Source organism: Electrophorus electricus, unplaced genomic scaffold (assembly GCF_041902795.1).
Source record: "Electrophorus electricus isolate QZ-2024a unplaced genomic scaffold, ASM4190279v1 Scaffold42, whole genome shotgun sequence".
In the NCBI taxonomy this organism is placed as follows: Eukaryota; Metazoa; Chordata; class Actinopteri; order Gymnotiformes; family Gymnotidae; genus Electrophorus; species Electrophorus electricus.
In genome coordinates, this window is record NW_027658714.1 from 700,041 (window position 1) to 707,670 (window position 7,630).

A 7,630-nucleotide genomic window follows, 5' to 3' on the forward strand; every position below is an offset into this window, starting at 1 on the left:
AAAGGTCAAAGCATAAACTTCACTGGCAGATACACCTATATTTAAACATTACCACGTATGTACACAGTTTTCTAATTACATTAACATATTAACAAATAAGCAGACATCTAGTTTCTGGACATCTGAATATTTTCAAAAATTTGATTCTTTAAAAGGTGGGTTTAAATGATACAGCACTACAAAAAGCATGCCAACCATAGGCAACAAGCAATCCTTGAATTAGAATAAATTAATATTTCTGTATGTGGGCAAAATAATAATATGATTCTTAGTCCACGTAATATTTAGGCTCCATGCATGTAAATATATCTTTTATTTAAAAATGAACACATTGTCTTTTTTCACCATTAGTCGCTTTGAAACCATTTAAGCCCACTACACTCCATTTAAGATGACCTTAGAGTGTTTTAATGAGGAGTTCCTTCAAGTACAAACTTGCATCAGTTTTCACTGTACTGGCTGCAAGTAAGAAATTATGATATGCAAAATAAATGCTGTTTGATGGAATAAATGAATGACAAATATGAAGTTACGATGTGATCATAAAATGGCTTAGGCTAATGTGTCCATGTGTTCTTACAATCCTGGCAGGTCATGTGTGACTGGGGTTGGAGCTTTACTGAAACAGATGTTTTACATCTTGTTCTGGATTATAATCTGGCTAGTGGAATTGAGAGCCCTTTCCCCAATGGGAGAAAATGATTTTATTGTTTTATGTGAGATCATCCTGAGCAGACCATTCACAAATCAGAACAGTTTCCTGTGGCTACAGTGAGGACCTCAGCTGATACTGGAATATTCACCCACTGCTTTGATATGCTTATCTCACAGATTTCACAACAAAACCCCAGAATATCTACAATGTAGATGAGACAGGATTTGTCACTGTTCCATGACAAATCCTGTAAGATTATGTAGCAGACTACAGGTGGAATTGGGAGGGAACAGATAACCGTCCACATCACTGGGAATGTTGTTGGGCAGATTCATCATCTACAAAGGGAAACGGTTGTACGATTCTTGGTGTCAAGGAGGTCCAGACCGCAACCCCATTTTTGTGATAGAACATGGACGGTTGGACAAATATCTTCCTTAAACTATTCACTCAGATCTCAGACTGAACATTTCTCAGGGTTTTAATATTTGATGGTTAAACCTCGCATGTGACTCTGGGACTGGGGGACTAGGGGGCTTCTTAACATTTTTTCTACTCCTGAACCTCTTACTGAATAAATGTTGAGCTGTTAATCCTTCCAAAACTATACATTTTTAATATTTTGTCAATAAATCATGACATGATCTTACTTGGAACTTAAATGGACTTAAATGATGCAACTGTACCTATTAAGATGATGCCAGACTTTGCACCTATTTAAGAAAATATCTTTATTTACATTATAAAACAGACATGAACTAATAAGAACATTTTGAAATGAGAAGTTAGACATTCATATTATAAATCAATTAAATATCTATGAAAAATGCCTGGAAAATTATTTTGGCAGGCTTATTGCATGCAGTAAAGGAGTAAAGTTATGTTAATATGGAAAGGACATGAAATTCTATACCATACAGCTATTTTTGAAAGAAAGACTTAATTCCTTTAAATCCTTTCCATACAATCCTAATTCGAAATCTCTTCTTCTCACATGTTCTTGCTTCCGAGGCTCCATTCGCTTCTTTCGATGTCTGCTCTATGTCTTTTTGATGACGTTTCAGTTTCTTCTTCCCATGTGTCTTTTTCTCCTTGAACTGTTTCTCCTGTGCATTTGGTGCTGGCCTCACATCTGAGTGAGGCAGTAGTGGACGGCAAGGCCTGTAGGGTCTGGATGATGGGGCTTCTTGGAACCAGTGGGGCTCACCAGGTGCAAATCTGGTAGGCTGTCTGAGGGAGAGTGAGGGAAACCTGTTGTCTCGTGGTTTGGGAGACTCCAGGGGGAAACTGGGCCTTGGGCTTTCCAACTGTGAAAAAGCATTTAATTTAGCATCACTATTAAATACATGCATGTGCACACACTTTGATATACTATCAAAAATATAATGTAAGTGATATTGTAGTGCCATAGGCAATCCATTTGTTGATATGCCCTAACACATTTATGCTCACTATTTACCTGGACTTTAATTATAGTTGCTTATTTCAATCTAAAACCATCTGCTGTGTATAGCAGAACATTGCTTCATTGGATGTGCACTGCAGTGTAACTAAGTGTTTCTCTTTTCCTACTTTCTCAAGCTGTGCTCTCAGCCTTCTCAGTTCAGCTTTGATCTCCACATTCTCCCTCTGCAGTTCTCGCACTGCTAGCTCGAGGTCTAGACCTCCAAGACACCGCCCTACACGTGCAGCCTTCCGTCGGTTGTCCTCCAATGTCTTTCTCCGACATTCACCCAGGGTCTCTTTGCTCAACTCCTCCTCCACCTTATGGATTCCCATTTGGAACATACAGAGACATATGACCCAGCAATGTGTATTCGGTCCCTAGAGATCTTCAGCCGACAAAGATTATATATATATATATATATATATATATATATATATATATATATATATATATATATATATATATATATATAGTTATAGTTATTCTGTTCTTCTCTGCGTTCTTTCTTTCTTTTTCAATCTGAGATGTTGCAGAGCCTCATTCTAATCCCTAAAAGGCAATCTCTATCTAAAAAGGGCTCATATCAAAATTTAAAGTGGTGTGTTAGTTGTAACAGTCGCCAGCTGTGTTGATAACTCACTCTACGATGCGCTGACACGGTGGAATCTTCCAGCTGCTTACCGTCCTCCTACAAAACAGAAACCTGCTTAACACACTGATATCCAGCTCAACAGGAGGATGTCTTACAATGTAGGTCGGCTCTAAAGTGGGAGAATTGCTGCAACTAACTTCAAAAGGATGAACGCTGTTCTGCCAAAAATGCATCTCACTTTTGTAATCGTATCTTTTTTTAAATGTTTCTACTACTGTTTGTCTTGTTTATTCTGACTAGCAGTTGCTATCACACCACGCGACTAGAATGTTATACGTATGACGCCGCATGGTTACAGAATTCAAAAGATTACAGCTCGGACGATATTGAACGCGCGTTAAAATACGCTCATGAATGAGTTTAACAGACACCTGTTCATTTCAACACAATGGGAGAAATTACTCTGCTCACAGAGCTTAGTAACGCGTTAGAGGAAAATTCGCTGCTGCACTTTAAAACACTGAGCGTTTTTCTTAAAACACATAAAAGGTGCAAGATCACGCGTTGTCGTGTGAGCACCTCAGTCGTAAAAAGGGCTGAGTTGTCATGAATACGTTATGATCAGGAGTAGTCGGCCGTACTGCTGCGACATCCGGTCAAATCAACTGTCCTCTAAGAATCAGCGCAGTACTAGTTTTGGTAATAGCAGCATCTATGGACATGAACGGCGGCGAAACGGATGGTTTCTTTCTCGTCAACTTTATAGTCCATCACACCTGCTCCTATAGATCGGGATAAAATCTCCATACCAAAACCTCTGTGCATTGGCATGATGAAAATTTAGAGCACGCAAATCCTTCACTTCTGAAACAGCAGAAATTATGTAATTTTACGAAGATTAAAAAAAACCTCAACGCTAAAGACTGCTGTTGACGGAGTTTTAATGTAAATATAGCAGGTTGGGGAAGTGTAACGATGAGCGGTAAGGAGGCGGACGCATTGTGTGGAAAAGAGTGAGATTTATTAGGGGCAAATCCAAAGTCCAGGGTCAAATTATTAACATGGAAAGTCCGAGAATTCATGATAAACTAAAGTAAAGAAAAGTGCACGAAGACAAACCAGGGATGCAGGCTATAACATTGGGGCGAGGATAAACATTCAGGCTTATATTCACATGCACGGAAGCCTCGATTAACAAACAGCAGCTGGACTTACAATAAATAGCAACAAGACTAAACTAAAACAGGGCTTAAAAACATGGTCACATGAGCATTAAACCAGACACAAGTGCAAATTATGAGGGGTGCAGAAAACGAAACGAAGGAATGGAACCACAACAAGGGAGTAAATCAAAATAAAGACACTAGACAGGGAAACCGTGGAGACATGAACGCTAGGAGGGTGGTCAGTGGTCTTATGCAATACGAGAATTATGGAAATCGGGTCAGCTTTGGAATAGAGAGGAGCGTTAGGCACATACTAATAATATTAATACATTTTCAGAGACACACAATATCCATCCTGCCAAGGACAGGCAGTGATCAGTGAACCAGGCAGCCAGTAAGAGAAATAAAATCACCAAGAAAGTCAGGCTTTTTGCTGTTTTTTTCAAAAAAATGTCCTTGACAGAACACAAGATATGACTGAATGAGCAAAGTTACATTTATATAGAGCCTTTCAAAGAACATACAATGCTTTCCAATGAACACACACAGCTTCTACATTCAGTCACATGCTGGATATTGTGTTAAATTGTTTGTCAGTGGCTTACTGCAGGGTGACTGTGTGTAAAATGGGGAAGAGTAACTCCACTCCAGCCTCCTCTATCTCACAGTCATGCAGAGTGAGCTGTGTGTGTGTGTGTGTGTGTGTGTGTGTGTGTGTGTGTGTGTGTGTGTGTGTGTATGTAGGTATGTATGTGTGAGCTCTCTGGATGACCATGGAGACGACTGTGCAGTCCTCGGTGCTCAGAGTCAGAGTGTGTGTCTGTGTGTTTGCTGTCAGGTCCAGAGCAGAGCTGCAGGAGAAGTCCAGTGTGCTGCAGAGCAGAGAGCAGATCTGCTGCTGCTGCCCCCTGCTGGAGGTCAGAGACACTGTAGCAGTGGAGCAGCCTCAGCAGCAGCCTGTCAACACTGAGAAAACAAAACACACACACACACACACACACACACACACACACACACACACACACACACACACACACACACACAAACACACACACAGTGGCAGGGCAGTTAATTTCAGATTAATATAAATATTTCACCCGAATTTACCAATTACCATGGACTGTAATATGTTGATTACCTGACACAGGAGTCTCAATAAAACCTAAACAATGCTGGCACAAAATGACATCTTGGAAACTTTCCAAAACACACATAAATGAATATATAAGTGTATGTAAATGTATATAAGTTTTTATAACACGCCCAGTTTCCTGCTTATTTTCAGCCACTTTTTGGTAACTGCATTTATATTATGTCAAATGAGATTTTAATGCTTTAATTTTTGTGTATTAAGAAATGGTACTTGATCAATTTATGTTATTTATCCTCATATGGAAAGATTTGCTTCCATATTTTCCATATTTCAAATTTTGTGGGAAAAAGATGTCTGGAGATTTTACAGTCTCTTATAGCCTGCAAGTTATAGGACAGTGCCAGACCTGTGAAACAGTGCCACTTCATCCAGTGTTTAGACGACGTTTGATGCTTAGACCTCATTAGTCATATGCTAATAGTAACTTTGATACAATCTTCAATACAGTGTTGAATCAATGTGCTTTGCAATAGTGAGCTTTGATGCCTCAGTATCTAACATCCCATCACTACACTGGAGTTCTACCATATGTATTCTTTCTCTGCCTGTTCGTTTTCCATATTGTTCTCCGTTCCCGTGTTCTTAATATCTGTGTTATCTTACTTTTACCTCTATGTTTTCTTCTTCCTGGTTAGCCTCACTTTGTTTTTTGTTTATCATGTATTCTGGTAACCTGCTCTTGGATAATGTTTCTGCTCCTCCTAATAAACAAAGTTCGACAACACGCTTGTGTCTTGCCCTGCCTGTCTCAGCATTACAGCTAATCTAAAGGTCAAAGCATAAACTTCACTGGCAGATACACCTATATTTAAACATTACCACGTATGTACACAGTTTTCTAATTACATTAACATATTAACAAATAAGCAGACATCTAGTTTCTGGACATCTGAATATTTTCAAAAATTTGATTCTTTAAAAGGTGGGTTTAAATGATACAGCACTACAAAAAGCATGCCAACCATAGGCAACAAGCAATCCTTGAATTAGAATAAATTAATATTTCTGTATGTGGGCAAAATAATAATATGATTCTTAGTCCACGTAATATTTAGGCTCCATGCATGTAAATATATCTTTTATTTAAAAATGAACACATTGTCTTTTTTCACCATTAGTCGCTTTGAAACCATTTAAGCCCACTACACTCCATTTAAGATGACCTTAGAGTGTTTTAATGAGGAGTTCCTTCAAGTACAAACTTGCATCAGTTTTCACTGTACTGGCTGCAAGTAAGAAATTATGATATGCAAAATAAATGCTGTTTGATGGAATAAATGAATGACAAATATGAACTTACGATGTGATCATGAAATGGCTTAGGCTAATGTGTCCATGTGTTCTTACAATCCTGGCAGGTCATGTGTGACTGGGGTTGGAGCTTTACTGAAACAGATGTTTTACATCTTGTTCTGGATTATAATCTGGCTAGTGAAATTGAGAGCCCTTTCCCCAATGGGAGAAAATGATTTTATTGTTTTATGTGAGATCATCCTGAGCAGACCATTCACAAATCAGAACAGTTTCCTGTGGCTACAGTGAGGACCTCAGCTGATACTGGAATATTCACCCACTGCTTTGATATGCTTATCTCACAGATTTCACAACAAAACCCCAGAATATCTACAATGTAGATGAGACAGGATTTGTCACTGTTCCATGACAAATCCTGTAAGATTATGTAGCAGACTACAGGTGGAATTGGGAGGGAACAGATAACCGTCCACATCACTGGGAATGTTGTTGGGCAGATTCATCATCTACAAAGGGAAACGGTTGTACGATTCTTGGTGTCAAGGAGGTCCAGACCGCAACCCCATTTTTGTGATAGAACATGGACGGTTGGACAAATATCTTCCTTAAACTATTCACTCAGATCTCAGACTGAACATTTCTCAGGGTTTTAATATTTGATGGTTAAACCTCGCATGTGACTCTGGGACTGGGGGACTAGGGGGCTTCTTAACATTTTTTCTACTCCTGAACCTCTTACTGAATAAATGTTGAGCTGTTAATCCTTCCAAAACTATACATTTTTAATATTTTGTCAATAAATCATGACATGATCTTACTTGGAACTTAAATGGACTTAAATGATGCAACTGTACCTATTAAGATGATGCCAGACTTTGCACCTATTTAAGAAAATATCTTTATTTACATTATAAAACAGACATGAACTAATAAGAACATTTTGAAATGAGAAGTTAGACATTCATATTATAAATCAATTAAATATCTATGAAAAATGCCTGGAAAATTATTTTGGCAGGCTTATTGCATGCAGTAAAGGAGTAAAGTTATGTTAATATGGAAAGGACATGAAATTCTATACCATACAGCTATTTTTGAAAGAAAGACTTAATTCCTTTAAATCCTTTCCATACAATCCTAATTCGAAATCTCTTCTTCTCACATGTTCTTGCTTCCGAGGCTCCATTCGCTTCTTTCGATGTCTGCTCTATGTCTTTTTGATGACGTTTCAGTTTCTTCTTCCCATGTGTCTTTTTCTCCTTGAACTGTTTCTCCTGTGCATTTGGTGCTGGCCTCACATCTGAGTGAGGCAGTAGTGGACGGCAAGGCCTGTAGGGTCTGGATGATGGGGCTTCTTGGAACC